This window comes from Panthera leo, chromosome C1 (genome assembly GCF_018350215.1).
Source record: "Panthera leo isolate Ple1 chromosome C1, P.leo_Ple1_pat1.1, whole genome shotgun sequence".
Classification (NCBI taxonomy): domain Eukaryota; kingdom Metazoa; phylum Chordata; class Mammalia; order Carnivora; family Felidae; genus Panthera; species Panthera leo.
In genome coordinates, this window is record NC_056686.1 from 26,587,927 (window position 1) to 26,606,977 (window position 19,051).

Here is a 19,051-nt window from a genome sequence, read left to right on the forward strand (position 1 = left end):
AAGGGGTACAGTTGCTCTCTTGCTGGGGATCAGCCCTATCTAGTCCCCTCACACTGGAACCTATGAGGTCATCCCCATACCAGTTCCAACACAACAGAGCTTGCCACAAGCAAGGCCTGGAACTCATTTTGCTGCTGTAGTCCTGGGCTTCTGCAAGTTTCAGGCTTTGTCTACCCATCCCCTTTCCCTGTGTCAATTTAACCAGCATGGCCAGGATTCTGCCTCAGTTTTCCTGTCCGGTCCTCTACCACCCCCTGTCCTAACAGCAGCATACGTGGCGGGAGCTCACTACTGGGGAGCCTTAACACACAGCCAATGACCTGTAGCCCATACTCCTGTGTACATGGGTAGGCGTTCCTCCCCCAGCTGTCTGCCTCCTCCTGCATCCAGTTCTGCCTGAGCCCCCTTGACCATTTCAACATTTGGCTTTGCCCAGCTGCCTTTGGCAGCATCTCTTGTAGCTGGGCTGGTGCCCTTGTCCCTGACCTCTCTCAATCCTACCACCAGCCCTTAGGACCCCAGAGAAAAACTTCCTACACTTACTGCCCCCAGAAAATGGAGAAGGAAGGAGGAAGAGAATATTAGGAGGAAGGCTTGGGGTCTTTTTCATTCCCCTTTATTGCTTTATTTAATCAAGTCTTCCTGGGGGGTTAGGGTAGGAATTTTACAGAAAACAGGCTTACTGCCCCAAAACACTCGAGACATTTAGGTAGAGGCAAGTCTAAATCCATCTCCTGACCCATTGGACAGTGCTCAGTCTGTGAATAACCCACACTACCTATAATCTCTTTGAAAATCCCACCTCAGGGGGCTTTGCACTTGATGTTCTCTCTGTTGGAACGCTCTGCCCCAGATATTCCCATGGCTTCCTCTGCCTCATCTTTCAGGTCTCAGCTCAGAGAGGCCTTCCCTGACCACTCACTAACTAAAGTTGAGCCCCATCCCCCAGGTACGCTCTACATCAGCCTGCTTCATTGCCTTCATAGCACTTATTGTTCTTTGAGATTATTTTCTTTATCTATTACATGTTTATAGTATGTCTCCTGATAGTAGAACATAAGCTGCAGGACGGCATGGACTTTGTCTGTTTCATGTGCTGCAGTATTCTGGGTGTCTCGAACAATGCCTGACATTAACAGATGCTCAAAAAAATACCTTCATGGGGGCACCTGGGTGGCTCAGTTGGTTAAGTGTCCAACTCTTGATTTCGGCTCAGGTCATGATCTCACGGTTTGTGAGTTCAAGCCCCACATCGGAGCCCACTGGGCTCTGTGCTGACAGTGCACAGAGCCTGCTTGGGATTCTCTACCCCCCCACCCGCCTCTCTGGCCCTCCCCCACTCATTCTCTCTCCCTATAAATAAACTAACTCTCTCAAAAAATAAACTAAATATATAGATATACAAATATAGACATATATATCTGTGTATCTGTATGAATGAAAGTCTTCACTTGCTACCCTCATCCACTCTACTCCTGTGCCCAATAGCCCAGAGAAAGGACCTCCACTCCTTTCCATCTAAAAGCTTTAGAGAGCCCCTGAAGGATGTAGTATTAGAAGTCCAGCCTCCAAACCCAGCCCTGCTCACCATACCTATCTAGCCCCTCTCAACTGGGCAGATACAGATGGGTTTTTTTCTAGCTGCATCTGGGTCTCTCCAGATGTGCCCCTTTGCACAGTTCAAGGAAGGCATTTGGGAGAAAGAGGAAGAAAGAGTGGGGAAAATGACTCTCCCCACACTGCAGAAAAGAATGAGACTCTGAGGAGGGAATCTCAGGGCTCAGGGTCCACCACCCACACCAAGTAGGTCTCTTTATTCAGACTCTCTGGGTTCCAGCTCCTCTCCCAGCTGGGGCCATATAGCCAAGAGACACCAGAGCAAAGTTCAGTTTTCCTCCTTCTCCAGGGCTGCCAAAGGCCCTGTGGGACACAATTCAGCCTGATCTCCACCACCCCCTCCTCCTTCCTAATTGCAGCCATGGCCAACTGCTTTTGGCCTGCTCCTCCCTTCCTGCCAAGTGAACCCATTCTCAGGCTCTTCTGCCTTGTCATGTCCATGTTCCCCCTCCTGAAGATCTCCAGAAGCCTCCTTTGGGGGAAGTCATGCTTGCCCACTGCTGTAAGGCAGGACTCTTAGGACAAGACTCCTAGAGGACCCTGGTCAGACGCAGCTAGTCAGAGAGACTGTGGGTCTTGAGTTAAACTATTTGGGTTCATGTCCCAGGTCCACCACTTACTAGACATGTGGGCTTAAGGGAGGCCCTTCATCTCTCTTGAGCTCTCTTCACCTCAACTTCCAAATGGGGGCAAAAATAGTTCCTTTCTCATCGCATTGTCACAAGGATTAAGATAATACAGGCAAACTGTCCATCAATCCTATTGATAACGAGGGAGAAACCACTAAAGTGTGTGAGGTCTGGAAGTGTGTGAGGGTCTCTAAGACCATTCTCAAATGGCCTTGGGCAGAGGCTGTAGCCATACCTGACTCAGGTTTGGATCAGAAATGGGTGCTCTGGAAACTCATTTATTTCATGTTTCACCCAGGACTTTCTGTTTGCCTGAGCTCCTTTGGAAGACTTCCTACACCTTGAGCATGCTGAAGATAGCAGAGCAGCCCCGGCAGCCAAAGATAGTGGCATTTGAGACTAGAGGCCCTTGATTTGCAGACCCACCAAACCCTGAAGCCAGGGCTGGTGGTCTCTCTTCCAACGCCAGGGATCTGAAAGGGAAAGCCCAGTGACCTTGTTGCTGGGTATTGGAAAGACAGTCATCTGCCTCAAACCATTATATTGCAACCTGCCTGCATGATGCTGAAAAACTTGTTTATCTGTCTGAGTCCCAATTTGCTCATCTGTAAAATAGGGATAATACCTACCTCCTAAGGTTGTGGCAATGAGTAAACAAGCTGATCTAACCAAGGCAGCTGACACTTATGTCTCCATATGGTGGCTTCTTTTGACTTTAGCACCCCAGCACCTTCTGCCATTTGTAGGTGTTTGATAAAATTTGGGCTGCTGCTGCTCTGGCCTCCATGATGCTGCCAGACTTCACCCTGCCAGAGCCATTAGAGAACAACAGGTAGGATCCCAAGCCCATGGCAAGGGTCCACTGGGCAGCAGCTTCTCAGGCAGGCCAGGCCCATGGCCTTTCCTACCATCTGGCCCAGATGTCTGGTCTCCTCATGGAGTCCAGAATTTAGGTCTGCCTCCTGAGTTAGCACACTGTCCTGTAAGCTCTCTGTGTCAGCTTGGACGGGGGCTGCCTGCATCAAGACCTGTCTCCTCCTCTGGGTTTCTCCTACAGGGGAGTCACACACAGGGCCCCCATGAAGGCTGGTTGGTTGGCTGACTGTCAGAGTTCACGTGGTAACACCTCCCACCCCTTACCACTGCCTGATCCTGTCCCAGCCTCCAGGGTACCTTAGCCTCTGCTCTCCTCTCTGGACTTCTAGGCTTAGCAGGAGCCACAACCACAGTGGGAGACAGCATGGGGAGAGGAGACAGTACAGACTGTGAGATCCCTCCATATGGAAGGCCTGCCCTCCCAGCTCTGCCCTCTGAAGAATGGTATCCATTCTTCCAAGAAACCTTACTTACGCGTGCCCTCCCCATCAATCCCAGGACACAGCAGTTGCTATCTCCTCTTAGGCCCCATACTTCAACCCAATAGGGTAAATATTTGTTTGTGGCCTGTGAGCTCCTTGGAAACCAGGATTCATCTGATCTGTTTCTGTATGGACAAGACCTGGCATATAATAGACGCTCAATAAGTGATTGAGCCATCAAGAAGTAGTACCCCTCAGCTGGGGCACGGGGCGTAGAGGAGAGACAGAAGGTGGCAGCAGGGAAATGACTGCCTGCAGCTGGATCAGAACTCCCCAGCAGGCAGAGCTGGACCAGGGTGATGTGGGTTTCCTGAAGAACGGGGCATGTTCTGTCTAGCGAAGCATGTTAGCAGAAGTTGGAGGGCCACTTTGGAGGGATGCTATAGAATGGATTCAAGCACTGAACACATTTCAGACAGACAACTTCTGCTGCCTTTCAACTCTGAAGTCCAAGGTGCAGCTCTGTGAATGCCTACAACGGAGCAGGCATTGTGTCAAGTGCTTTTGATGCACGTCTTTATGCAATCCTCGCAAACTCTCCTTTGCGGTGGGTACCATTTTTACTCCCATTTTACAGATGAGGGACTGAGGCTCATTGAAAAATATAAAGAAAATTGCCCAAGGTCACAAGGGTGGAGGAAGAGGAACTGAAATCTGGTCTGAGTCCAGGCCCAACATTCTCAACCACTAGGAGACCAAGCCCAAGCAGGTCAAAAGTAGCATGTCTCTCTGACCAAATGGATTTGATGAGGCCACCAAGTGGACTCCCAGTGTGTCCTGACTCATCACTCAGCCTCAGAAAACCTCCATCCCTGCTATCCCTCCCTCGCACATGGGCACATGTTGCCAAGGCTGCTTATTCACAGTTTAACATATGTGCTCATCCAGAGTCAGATTACACAGCCATGCATATCATCCAACACAATTCACGTGGCATTTGTCATATATATAGGCATCATCTACATAATGTGCACAAATACACACAAACTTGTTCCCACAAGGGTTCACACATCTGCATTTTTATCCAATGGACATTGATGCTTCTACACAGAGAAGCTGCCCAGATACAAACCTCACATACATGTTCATTCACATGTTTATCCCCAAACAACAAATATACATGTTCATTTCACATCACTCAGGCACCCACATCTGCTCAATGTCGTACACCAAATCCTCCCCCAACAAGAACTTTATCCATTGTTCCCAGATCCAGTACTAGGCCCAGGTGAGCAATGATGCTCCCTCCCTCTGGGGTTGGCCAGGCAGTCCTGAAAGGGGGAGAAGGCTCAGCCTGCCTGTGATGGATGGAATTAATCTATTGAGCTGGAGAAACTAAATAATTAAATCCCTAATCACCCCCCCAAGCCAGCCCAGGCCAATATAGCTGAGGGAGGGAGGGGGCTCTGAGGCCCAGACCAATATCCTAGAGAGGGGGAGGAGCTTGGGAAGAAAGAGATGGACAGAACCCTCCAGGAGTGCTCTCGGGGAGGAGCTCTAGCAGGCCGGCAGACAGACAGACAGACAGACAGACATGGTTCTCAAGGGCCACAGGCTCTTCCTTTCCATGCTTGAGAAGAAAGCCTACCACCATCCATTGATACAGAGTGAGAGGATTGTGCCCCCCCCCCGACCCCTCCCTTCCCCTCCACAGATGCATCCTGGGAGTACATGGGGATAGCAGACAGACACTCAAACTGCCCAGGACTGTGGCTGCCAATGGGGTCCGCCCAAAGTGGGGCTGATCCTACCATCGGTAGGGGCCTAGCACACCCCTGCCTCATTCAGAGCAGGCCCCTCCACAGCCTGATGCAGATGGCAGGGAAGGACCCCTCCACACAGGTGCACCTGCTTCCCTCAGGAAGTGGGTCCAGCACGTGGCTAAGAGGCTGAGAATGGGGCAGAGGCCTGGGCAGGGGGGCTCACGGAATCAGCCTGGGAGCAGGCCCCAGTCCCATTGGCTGAAAAGTGGGTCATTTTCCTTTTGAAAAATAGTGAGAAAATGGAGAAGTAGGTCGGGCTCTCATCCCCTCAGCCCCAGGCACCATCCCCGACTTGTCGGGTGGGGTGAGGAGAGATCTGCACATGCCACGGCCTGGCCCCATCTCCCCCAGGACGCTGCCAGGGAGACCCCCAGCACAGGAGGCCAAGGTCATCAGCATTACTCAGGACACCCAAGGGCACGGGCACTCAGAGGCCAGGACTGGAGCTCAAGCCCCATCCTGCCCTGGGGGCCCTGGGGTGAAAGCAGCTAGGGCCAAACCACGGGCAGGGTGGGGGCTCCAGCACATAGGACCCTGAGGAGCCTCCTCCCATCCTCACGTCTGTCGTGATACCTCCTCTCTTCTCCCTTTCCTCTTCGTCCACGTGGGCAGAGTCGTTGCCATGACACCGCGGGCAGGTGGGCGGCTCTGGCGGCAGCTTCGGCCCAACCCCCAAGCTGGGAGCCCAGGTGGGAGGGGAGCGGCGACAGCGCCCCCGCCCCTAGTCCAGATGGAGAGGAGATTGGCAAAAGGCCCCCAGACACCTAGAGCCTGCAGGGGGCTCTAGCACTGGCCTCGGGGGGATGAGGCAACCCGGGCGCGAGCCTGGAGGTCTGGGGGAGCAGCTCAAAGAGGGCTGTAGGCCTTAACCGGCCCTACCCCAGTTCGGGGAGCGGCACGGGGCGGGGCTGGCCCACCACTCCCACTTCTCCCCTTTCTCGCCGGCCCTCCTCCCGGCTTGCCCCACGCCTCGAGTCTCAGTCCCTTCCCGCCGGCCGCCAACCAGCCCCGCCTGAGGTCTAACCTCAGTCCCGCACTCTGCTACACCGGCGCGATTCCCCGTGTCTCTTGGGAGAGAGGAAAACAGCCAAAGTTGAGACTCTCCGAGAGCTTCCTCCCCTACCACCCCCACCAACCCCCCCCCTCCGTCCTCTGGAAAATGGGTCCCTTTTCCCTGGATGTCCCCACATACCTGAATTCACATCACAGCCTGGGGGAACCACTCACTCCTGAGCCCATACTCGGCCAAGGCATCCACCCCACCAGGAGAGAGGACCCAGAATGGAGCAGGGAGAGGAAGAGGGGAGGGAAAATGCTGAGGAGGCTGCCCTGCCTCCACCATATCTGACTTCAGGAAGGCTGGCCCAGAGCCCTGAGTCCTTTCCGGGTCTGGGTCCAGACCCGAGGGCCTCTGTCCTAAGTCTCTGCGGCTCTGACCTCCTAAGACCCTTCCCCCTGTCCAGAATGTTGTTCCCTACCCTGTTCCCTAAGGCAGGAGCCCTGTATCACTGACCAAATGGAACAAGAGGGACCCCTACACAGCAGCCCTCTGTAATCTGGCTGGCAAGGGTAGGCCTAGGTGGGGTGGTGGTGACAAGACCCAAAAGGAAGGGAGAATGTCAGCCAGGGTTATCTGGAAGGTGTCCGGCTTGCCATGGGGTGTTCATGACATGCAAACCGCATACACACATAAAGACATTTTTACTTTCTTCTTTAGCCGTCTCCAGCTGAGACAATAGATCTGACTGGCCAAAATACATACGTGTGCATGTGTGTGCACAGGAGTGCATGCATGCATGTGTTTACACATTGCATCTCCTTTTATCCACCTCTACTTCCACTGTTCTACATCAAAGCGGCCCTCATCCTAAGTTCTCACCAAAGCTACTTCAGCAGGCTCCTAACTGGTCTCCCTACCTCACATCTTGGCCCAACCCCCATCTATTCTCCTCACTGGCTGCCAGTGTGATCTGTCTAAAATGTGTTTATTCAACAAATATGTATTGAATACCTACTCCGAGCCAGGCACTCCTCTGGACACAGTAAATACAGCAGTGAACAAAACGGACAAAGCTCCCATTCTGAAGAAGTTTATATTCTAGTACAGCATGTATTATAGCATGTATATTAGAATGTATAGGGTATATATCCCCTACATACACCTCTGAGCACCACAGCGTCTGATCAGCCTCGGGCTTGGCTCCCTGACTCCGAAAAAGAGAGATGATAAACAAAGATATTTAATAATGGAGTGGGGTGAGGAGACAGAAAGACAAGGGGATAGTCAAGAGAGACTGTGGGGGAGGCCTCTCCAAAAATGTGACTTTTGAGCAAAGACTTGAATAAAGTAAGAGAGCAAATCACATGGGTATCTGGGGGAAGAACGTTTCAAGCTGAGGGAAAAGTTAGTACAATGGCCTCAAGGTGGGACTGTGTTCACCATCTTTGGTTCTTGTGGAACCAAAAGGCAGCCCTTGTAGGAATGACACCTGAGATCAGGGAGGTCACTGGTGACTGGGAGGTCAGCATTTATGTCACTCAAGCCCCACTAAGCACTTTGGATTCCATTCTGAGATGAAAAGCCATTGGAAAGGCAGGACCTCATCTTACTCAGGCTGGTTTTCCAGGGGAGAATCTATGGGGGAGGGGGCTGGCAAGGGTGGAAATAGGGAGACCAGCTAGGACATTTCCTGTCACTGAAACACCTTTTCCTACAGTTGTCCACCTGGGGAATACCTATTCTAACTTCAGGCTGTGGCTCAAAGGCCTCCTCTCCTATGGATCCTTTGCCAAACCCTTCTCCTCCCCACCCCAGAACTGACCAACCTCTCTATAGGTCTCCACCACCTCCAACGAACACTTATGTTGCACCGCCTTCCTTAATACTCTCCTTACTTGGTTCCAGGTCTTTTACCTTCCCTAGATTGTAAGTTACCTGAGGTCAAGGACCATCCCCAGTGTGCAGTACAGACTGTAGCAGATCGTAGGCATAAAATAAACATTGGCTGAACGAAGGGATGCATTGGATGAGGCATGTGTGGTGTAAAAGGGACTATCTGCAGGCTGTTGTTAACATGTGAGTGGGTGAGTGAGGTGCACATGTATGCACTCACCAGTTGCAATTAGGCCAGTGTTAGCATATGCCCACATATCTCTGCATACTCTGTTTATATGTATGTTTGTTAGCATGTAAGTACATGGTGACAAATACATTCCTGTAGATTTATTCATGTGTGTACATGTTAGAATGTGCATTTAGGTCAAGGTAGGCATACTGAAGCATAGACAAGTAATATACACAGACACACATACACACATATTGCCACATGCCCTGCACGTGTGAGACTCATACACATACTCAGGCCTCTCTAATATCCCTGCCCCTTTCAGCCACCAAGGCTACTTTGTTCTGCTTGATTCTTGAAATGTCTGTGATCACGTTAATGTTTAATCTCCCATATTCTTTCCCCACATACACTCCTAAGCGCCATAGCATCTGATCAGCTTGGGTTCGACTCCCTCACTTAGCCATCCTCAAGGCCTGTATAGGTTTCTCCTCTGAAAACCCACATCCTATGGATGGTAGTGAGGAACATGAAAATTTGAGACATCTCAAAGAGGCTGCTTTCTGGAGAAGAGCCACAGGCATCAGAGTGGATCAAATTCAAGCCTGTGGGAAAACAACTTTTGGACAGCCCCAGTGTTCAGCCAGAATCTCTCTCTCTCTTTCATTCTTTCTCTCGGTCACATTTATTCACATGACCCAACTTAAGTGCATATATTCATACGCTATTAATTCATGTGTGCACATATGTCCCCACATCCATGCTCACATGCAAACTTAAACACATATGCACTGTTGAGCAAGCACCCCAATACACACACACACTCACACATAGGTTTAATTAATTGTCTTCAAAGTCACATATGTACGTGGATGCGCACATAAAGTCATACATACATATACTTATGTATGCATGTCTCAACACTTATACACAAGTCCGTTAATGTGTTTGAACACATTCATACACCATACTCATGCGTATGTGTACATATCCACAGTCACATACCCACTCACAGGCAGAAAAACACATACATGTGCACTGGAAGAGCAGAGATATACAGTCCATCCCCTGACTTCTATCCTGTGAAGAAAGCCAGGAGTCCATATTCTCTCCAAAGGACATCACAGGTTTGCACTCCCTCTCTTTCTTGCCAGTCTCCCACTTCTCCATTTGGAAAGTTGTTCCTACTATCAATAGGATATGTCCCAGTCCTGGACACACCCCATTCCCACCCACTCTCAGAAAAAAAGTCATTCTAAAAATGGGCTCTGTTATCCCTTTGTCCGATGCCTGTAGTAACCAATATTTCCTCAGGCAACCTGGAGGATCAGTAACAATGAAGCAGGTACACCTTGGAGTAGGTGTACTTTTACCCACCGAAGAGGCAGCTCCCACTCCCACCCCCATATACATATGTAACTCTTAAATTTAAAAAGAGAAAATAAAGAGAAAATATCAAGATCAGAGTTTTTCCTCCCAGTACCTCTGGATATGGTCCACTGCTCCCAGACTCCAAAACAGTTACTGGAGCAGAAGAAGGAACAGTCAGATTATCTCTGGGCCCTAAAACCTCCTGAGATGCCTCTCCTTTCCTAGAGGGCAACTTCATGATGTTCAGTGGACCTCTTCCACCCCAGCCCAAGGACCCTGCCAAAGAGAGGATCTCAAGGCTCCAAAATGTAAAGATGATGACCTTGGCTCAAGATAACAAAAAAAGCAAGTATTTAAAAAACAGGAGCTGGGTAGGGAGCAGGGAGGGAAGCTGAAGACACCTCCCAGCAGGAAAGTGGCTGCCGGAACATTGGATCATGAATAGCAGGACTCTCCAAGGGGCCAGGGAGAGGGAGGTGGACATCCAGTATTCCGTGTGGGGGTGGAGGGGTGACTGCTTCAGGCAGTAGCAGCAGATCCAAAGTAAAGTCTTATCAAAGCTGTTATGTAACCAAGGGAGCTGAGTGGAGCACAAACACCTCCCCTCCCCAAACAGGCACCCACACCCACACCCACCACCTCCCAGCACCCACAGCATAGGAAAACTCAGCTCCTCCCAAGCAGCTAGAGAAGAGCAGAATCATCTTGATGAGTTACATCAAAACCATGATGGGTGATGGGCTCCTTATTAACTAGAAGTCACATCTGGGAAAGAATGAACTGGCTCAGCTTGGGGTCCCTACATACTTCCCCCTTTCCTTGAACTCCCTGCCACACCCAGTTTTTGCCCAGCATCATCTGGAACCCTCTCTGCTCTCCCCTCGAGAAGGATCCCATTTGAATATTTGATTGTGCTCTTGGGGATGGGAAGTGAAGCTGCCATCAACCCCTCCTGCCTGTTGTTCCCCCACAGTCTCATCTGCATGTCCTGACATTTGGCTCTCATCCCCCTGGGATGACAAGGGAAAGGACCTGGAGAAATAAGGCCTTGCTCTATTCTCTTCTGAGTTACAAAGATGAAGTCCAAGAACCCAGAAAATTGAGACAACTCTAGGTTAGTGGGGAAAAGATTTCCAAGGAAGCTGAGGATTGAAACCCAGACCCTATCCCCTAATTTCAGGGGGAGGGGTTTCTCCCCCAAATCTTCCTCTTCTCATTGCCCTGTCTCCAGTGGCTTCCTCCTTCTCTGCTCTGTGGCTCTGAACAACCCCACCCACTCTTGAATCCTTTGCTTGGAAATCTTCCTCCCCAACAAAAGTCTCTCCCAAAGGCTGCTCTGAGCTGTGTTTGGGGTAGGCAGAGCATGAGACAGGCTTGCAGAATATTTCACTGTCCCCTGCCTCAATTCCGAAGTATGCCGGGCAAAGGAGTACCACATAGTCAATCAAACTGTCCTGAACTCCTGAGCTCTATCTACCCCAGGCCTAACTAGTAAACCTAAGCTCTCCTAATCCAGAACTGTCTTGAGTCTGAACTTCTGGGACCCAGTAAGAGAAAAGCTGGTGCCCATACCCCTGAGCTTCTTGCACTAAAAACTATCCAGAAGAGAGCTCACAGCCACAATATCATCCTCCATTCCTACCTCCACACTAACAGAAAGGTGGTTTTGGAAAGGGGAGGGGGAACTGAAACAGGAAAAGAGGAATCCTTTTCTCAAATACCACTAATAATTGTGAGGCCAAAGACAGAGGAAGGACCCCAGAATCTATCTTTCCATCCAGGGACTCCTTCCTTGGAAAGTGGGTCATCTGGGAGAATTTTTCTAGTGAGCCCTCAGCACTGCCTAGTCACCATTCCATCATCGGGTCCCAACGCAGCCCCATTCAAGACCCAAGACAGTTCCGAAGAAGCAGGTTCCCGCCGAGTCCCGTTCAGCACTCGGGACAGCTCCCAGCGACTCTGAGGGGCCAGTCCCCAGAAACCCAGGATGCTTCACCCCACCGCACAAGAGTGCTCTTTAAAACAGAAGCCCCTCTCCCCTGCCCATCCCACACTCGCTCCCGTCCACCGGGAGCACCTGGTATTGCTCCCTTCCTTCTATGTCCAAAGAAAGAAAAGAAACCCAGACACGAGGCTTCCCTGAGGGAACCTAGAGAGAGGACCCCACCCACCTCCTTTCAGCCCTGAGCCTCTCAACGCCACTCACAGCTGGTTCTAAAAACCACTTTTCCTTCTTAACCACCACCCCAAAGATAAGAGAAATACTCACGTGGGGGCTCCCAGCCCTGTAGGCAGATGTGGTGGGGGGAGGCAGAGAGAGGTAGCTCCCCACACCCTGATCAGAGCCCCCTTTCTGAAGGAGCCAGCTCCCATCTGGACTGGGGGGAGGAGAGACATGTGGAAGCACTGATTGAGGGGAGGGGAGAAGGGAAAGGGGAGGAGGCAGTAGCGGGGGACTGCGGGGTGGGGGTGTCGAGATGGGGGCAAGGGAATCCTTTTTAATTTCATTCTCTCCCCATGTCTACATCAGCCCTGCAGGCTCAGCTCTTTAATATTTACACATAGGAAGAGGAGAGGATGAGAAAGAACAGAGAGTGAGGGGAGCAGGAGATACCTGAGCTCAAAGGACACAGAGGCAGGGGCCTTCAGGAGCTGGGAGTTTGAGCCCCCCACATCATTCCCAGCCCACTCCCATTCTCAGCTCTTGACTGGAAGGAAGGAGGAACCCTGGTACCATTCTGTCCCTTTGTTAACAAGACACTTTGAAGCTGCATCAGAAAAAGATCAGATCCCCACCCACATACCTGGACACCCCCACAAACCCAGATTTCTTGGGTGACTTATGTGCAGATGGTAGAGGCAGTATTCATGTGCAAGCATGTTCTGATACTTGAAAGCATGTTTACATGTGGGTTGCTGTGTAGAAGCATATGAACATGTCAGCTAGCATGTACAGGTCTATACAAGAATGCTCTGAGTGTATTCACATGTAATAGCTCAGGCAATCATACACAAACTTATGTAATCAAACATGTAAATCAGCCCCCCAGTGACCTACCCCCAACTCTCTAGCTACAATCCAAGGACAAGGCCATCCACTTCTCTAGAAGCCCTTATTTACTGGCCCCCTCCCTCATAGCCTCACTTTTTCTTTCTGTGACATGGGAAGAAGAGCTGGTGGGAAGGCATGCTGCATTTGAGCCCAGGGACTCGACAAGTTATTAGCAACAATGAGCTGGCAGCTCGTTACCATAACGATGGTGCCACTGCCTCACCCCAGCTCAAACCCAGACTCCCCAGACAGCAGGAGGCCCGCTGAGCCAGCAGTCTTCAGACTGGGGGGCGGGTAAAGAAGGAATCAAGACATAATGCTTGTATAGTGGAGGGTACACAGCTGTTCTTCCAACTCCCACTGAGACAACACGTTGAATCCACCAAGTGGGAATAATATCAGACTCTGGAAAGGTTTCCTGACCATGGGGATGATAAGACACTAGAAGCCCCTCTAGACAAAAGCTTCTTTTGTCATTTGCTCCCTTCATCGCCTCACTCCAAGAACCTCTTCTACTGATCTTAGTAGACTAAGAGAAAAAACAAAACAAACAAACAAACAAAAAACAGCCAAATAGAAGGCCCCTCTCTGAATTTCAGTCTTCCCATCTGTGAAATGGGGACAATTATCCTATCATTTCCCCTAGACTTCCAGAAAGTTTAATTAGAAAGGGTTTAAGGGTAACTATAGACCCTTCCCAAACCAGAAAAGCCCCAGAAGTTTCTCTACCCAACAGGAATCCATGAAATAAGGAATTGTCAGGCCAGCTAGAGGCAAAATGCATCAGAAATTGGGTGGGATGAAGGAAAATGGAGCTCAGCCTGCTCAAGCCCTAACATCAGCTGGAGAGAGATGATGTGAGGTGCCAGGCAGCAGCTGAGCTGCCACAGAAGAAAAGTCTGGGAGTCTGGCCTTCAGCAACTCCAGCCCCTCACCAGCAGGTATCAGGACAAGCCCATGGCCTACTCAGTGGTGGGTATGGTTACAAATCCCCATCCCCAATAACATCTATCTCTCTTTTTGAAAAGGTCCCCAGGTTGAAAGATCTACAGCCTTAGGCTTAGTTAGTCTTTGATTCTTCTCCTCAAATCCCCTCTGCTGAGCTCTGATGGGCACAGATGGGGGCGGGAGGGGGAGAATTCCAGGAAGGGAAAGCAACATGGGGGGTTGGAAAGTTCCTGGGCTAAGACTAGCCAGGAACACACAGGTTTGCTGTGTGACCTTGGGCAAGTCCCCTCCCTTCTCTGGGCTTCAGTGTCCTCACTTTATAATTAAGAGGTTAGACGAAGTTAATTCTAAGGTCCTTTCTCTGGCCATCATTCAATAGCTACATACAAATTCACTCCTTGGACATGAGCACCCTGGCATAAAATGCCAGTGGGCACTGTCTGCTAGATCAGTGGGACAGTGGGAGTGAGGGGATGCAGGGCTTGTATCTGAGGCTGTTCATCCTATGTTCATGTTCCTTTTAGAAACACCTGCCACCCTAGCCCTCCCGGCTCCCTTTTTAGACCCTGATTCACTGCCAACTCACGAAGCCTCTCCCTTCCCTCCCTCCTCTCTTTCTCCCCCTCTCTCCCTTTTAGGCCTTGGCAGCTGGGTGCAGAAGTAGCCCCAGCAGTCAGGGAATGCTGGGGTGAGGTGAAGATCAGTGCTCCCAGGGTCAGAGAGAACACACCAGGGAGTACTATTCTTTAACCTTGGCCCAGCCCAGCTCTTTGAAATCACCCAAAGACCTAGGTTGGAGTCTTTCTGTTCCACTGATTAGCAGGGTGAAATCATGAGAAATGCAATTCACCTCTCAAACCTCAACATCCTCATCTGTAAATTGGCATTGTATTTAGTTGAATTACATGAAGTTGCTGTTTTCATAGGTAAAAAGCAAAAACAACTGAATACTGACAATTTCATATGGCTTAACCTGGCCTGCCTGCTTCCCAAGGCTGTCTGGGGATAAGAAGAAAGAGTTGAGAGGGGAGTATTTTTCAAAAGCCCTGGGCTGATAGAAGGGCATTGTTTTCCTACTATTATTACTTCAAAGAGCTTTAGCACAGACCCACCTGGAGCCAAGGAACTGAACAAATGACCCAGAACTTGGAAATTTAGGACTTGGAAGTCTGGGAGACAGCCACCTGCTCTGATGACTAACAACAGGACAGAAGCTTCCACCTGGCCTCCTCAGCTCCTGGCACTAAAGGGCCCTTGGTGAAACATTACTGGGCTGACACAAGTTCCCAGGCTCCAAAATGAAGCACACAGACACTCCAGCTCACCCCTGGTCATACTACCACCAGGGGCCCCAGCAGGCAGGAAGGACACAACCAGTAGCATCCTAGAGGATACCCCCTGAGGTAGGTGAAGGTGAGGATCAAGGTGGGGAGTACAATGCAGCTCTTGCCTGAGTCAGAGGTGAGGAGTCACAGGGGAGGAGGGATGATCTGACCTCAGAAAAGTCTGATCTCCCTGTCCCATGCCTCCACACCACCAGGAATCCCCTGGGGAGAGGAGGGACAAGGCCCAGGTGTCAGTGATTCAGAGTGAACCCTGCTCAGATACATTCTCACACAGCCAACACACACAGGCCACAGATACCTGGACCCAGTCACAGAGACACAGTCACACTGGCACACACACATCCTATTCACATACACACGCACAGAGACATACACAGGCACACACGGTGACAGCACACACACTCATTCACACACATGTCTACAGATACATACACTGTAACACACTCCACACTCACTGCATACACCCACTGACACACACTCACCCACAATGACACACGCACACTCACTGCCATACAGAATCACCCACAGACCCACACGGTGACACACTCACACTCATCACAGACACAGTGACACGCACTCACACTCACACACCTGCAAAGGAAACTTCTCTCCGGATCTCCCCAACACCACCACTTCCCCCCACAACCCGGCTGGCTACTCCCTCCCCAGCCCGAGCCTCCAGCCCCGGCCAGCACTGGGCCGGGGCTGGCCGGCCCCCGAGGCTCAACCCCGGAGGGCCGGTCCTCGCTCCGCGTGGTCCCCCTGCCCGTGTCCGGGGTCAGGCCCGCGGCCGCCAGGCCGGGGCGGGGGCGGAGGCGGCGGAGGAGGCCCAGCCCTCCCCCCACCGCTCCCGGGGCCGGGAGCCGAGGCCGCGGGAGCCCGGGGCGTGGGCGGCGCCGGGGCCGCAGCCAGGCCGAGGCTGGGGGGCGCTGCAGAGGGCGCCGCGAGCGCGGCCCCGTCCCCACCCCTCCCCGCGGCTTACCTGGCCCGGCTCGGGCTCCGGCCGGGTTACATGGTGCCGGCGGCCCGGGCCGGGGGCGCTGCGGCGGCGGGCGGGCGGACGGGCGGGCAGGGACGGGGCCCGGCACTGCGGAGCCCCCAGCGGAGGGGCCGCGCCGGCTGCGGAGCCCCGAGCGAGCGCCGAGCGGCAGCGGGCGCGGGAGCGGGAGGCGGCCAAGCCACGGAGGCTGGATTTCCCGGGGACCAGGAAGGGGAGGCGGGGGGATCCCGCCCGCGCGCTCCGCCCCCGCCCCCGCCCCCACGCAGGGCTGCCGAGCCCGGGAGAGGGAGGGGGACCGAGCTCCCCGCCCCCGCACCGGACCCAGGAGGGCCGAGGTCGCAGCCGGCGGACCGCCGCCGGGGTCTCGGAGGAGCGCCCGCCGGGCGGAGCGACAGCCTTGGGGAGGCCCCCAGCTCGGGGGTGCGAACCAGCTCCCCTCTCCGGGGACCACCGGGTCCGTGTCCGCCCGACCCAGGAACAGGCACACGGTGTCACGACCAAGCACAGCCGACCTAGGCACAGGGACCCAAGCCCCGAGGCGGGCGGCCGGGGAGACAGTCGCACAGCCCCACAGGCACGGAATCGCGCCCACCGAGGCACAGTCACACCCTGAATGTCACACACAGCCCCCTATACACGTTGCCTCGGGAGACCCTTCGGGTTTTCCCAGTCAGCTACCCGACTTCGGCTCCTGGCTTGGGTTCGAGGAGCCCCCTTTCTCTGCCCCAGCCCCTGCCAGGGTGGGGCGCTGTGCCCGGCCTCCAAGCCACGGACAGGAGTCCCCCACCCACAGTCCGCACAGCCCCAGGCATTCCCAGTGTGGAGGGAGAACCCCGCTATACCTGGCGACTTTGCTGGGGCTCCCACCCTTGCCCACTGTGCCCGCCCACCTCTAGGCCCTGAGCCAGGGTTTGTGCCATGGCGGGGGCGGGGTGGGGAAGGGAAAGGGGACTGTCCGAAGCACAGCCGGAGGCTGCAGAGCCAGGACACAGGCTGCAGGAGCCAGGAGAGGCGGAGGAGAGCTGACTGCAGCAGTTCCTGGCTGGAATCCGTCTTGGCGCCCAAAGCGATGCTGTAATGGGGGGCGGGGGGGGGGGGGGGAGGGGCCGCTTGGGGGAAGCCGCAGGGGGAGGGGCTGGAAATGTGGGGGAGGGGCTGGTCCTGGATCCTGACTTCCCAGGGTGGGTGTGAGGGAACACTGCCTCAGGCGCTGAAAGTTGGGGTGGAGAGGAATCCTTAAAGCCCTCTTCCCATCTTCCTTCCTTCACCTCGTCTGGTCTTGAAAGCTTTGGGGTGGTGAAGTGAGAGCTTGCAGGCTTGGGAGACCAACTGTCCTCCTCTCCGGGAACGGATCTTGGAGGAGTTATGATTGAACATCCACTCAACAATTCCCTTTTCCCTGTACCCCTTTGGGGTTCCTGGCTCTTCCTTGTATAAAGGGGGAAACTGAAGCAGGGAAAGTAGAATTCAAAGCTCCAAAAGGGAGCTACGCCCTTTCCCCTTTCTCCAGGGAAATGTTTACAGATGCCACATGACATAAATGACAGAAAGGAGTTTGGAAAGCCCTTCCCCAAGGAAACTTAGAAGTCTGGGGACAGGGGCCTGGCAGAATGGTTACGTGCCCTGCTGCCCACCACACCTGTTCCATCAAGAATTTTCAATCATGAGCTAAGGTTGCAGACCATTTCCAGGCCAGGGACCACCCACGAGCAGATATGACAGAAAATAAAGTAGAAACTTGTTCTCAGGAACCCACTTTAGAACCGAAAGAACCATTTTGCTTTCCATGAAGTATGAGAATAGTCATCATGTCAGACACCAAAAGGCACCACCATGGTTTCTCAGATACACATTTTGTTAACTATTCTGACATTGGAATGCATCTTATAATGAATAGGGACATTTAATATGGTTTTCTACTTTTCTCTTAAAGCTGTCATCAAAGGGTTGATATGTTTGAGAACTGAGAATATAGGGCAGCTTTCATTAGTTAACTCAACAACGATTTACTGATTATGATTAATCAGACAGGCTTACCTTAGGCCGTGTTCTTTCATAGCCATCCAGTGACATATAAGGGAGATGGAAATGTAAGCCAATAATTATGATCAGGGCCAGCTTCTTAGGAGTGTGAGCTGTGCAGTCACACAGAGTCCCACACTTAAAAAGGCCCCACTCTTGGTGTAATGCTCTGCTGTCACTATCTTGGAATTCTTAATCTTTAACAAGGGACCCTGCACTTCACAAAGTATGATTGCCATGTTAGGAATTCCATGCCTTAATAGAGATAAGTACAGAATACTTTGAGTTTAGAGGCAACAGCCAACTCTGCGTCAGTGAAGAGGAGTAGTCAGAAAAGCAAAGAAACATAAAGGAAGCATTTGAGTAGGCTCCAAGTTGGGAGAGAGAATTAGGGTAGAAAACCACACATGTGCAGAGACAAGAACTCATCAAACTGTCTGTCATTCAAGCAGTATGGCAGACTAGGTGCTTCGTTGATCCTCCCACTGAAAACGTGATAAGTGTTAAAAAGTGATAGCTAAAAAAAAATTTTTTTAATCTTCTTAAATGCATCAATGAGCTGGCAAGAAAATTAAAATCACCCCAGCCAAAATCTAACTGAAGGCAAAACCAGAGAAGTATGAAGAGCACTGAAGGCAACTTTAGTCTTGGCGGTTATGATACATTGGTTGCAAAAATGGCACCAATTCACCTCTCCCTGCATCCATGTCCTTTGCCATATGACTTTGAAACTCCCTGCATCAAGAGATAGACTCTACTTTCCCACACCGTGAATCTGACTTGCCACTTGCTTTGGCCAATAGAATAGGGAAGAAGTCACGTGCCAGTTCTAAGCCTAAGCTTTAGAGCTTGCATACTCCTGCTCTTTCTCTTGAACTCC

The 19,051-nt window shown here is 52.0% G+C and overlaps 1 protein-coding gene across 2 annotated transcripts in view; it reads right to left on the bottom strand.

Annotated features, from left to right (window-relative positions):
- The window catches only part of DLGAP3 (DLG associated protein 3), a 62,323-nt gene extending 46,134 nt beyond the window's left edge, over positions 1–16,189 (bottom strand). Inside the window, exon 1 of one of the 2 annotated variants that reach the window (XM_042952984.1) lies at positions 16,132–16,189. The gene's annotated coding sequence lies outside the window, so the exon portion shown is untranslated. Of the gene's footprint in view, positions 1–5,940; positions 6,087–16,131 lie in introns of those variants that run through there. The other variant, XM_042952983.1, reaches the window with a different exon arrangement.
- Positions 16,190–19,051: the final 2,862 nt, after the last annotated feature.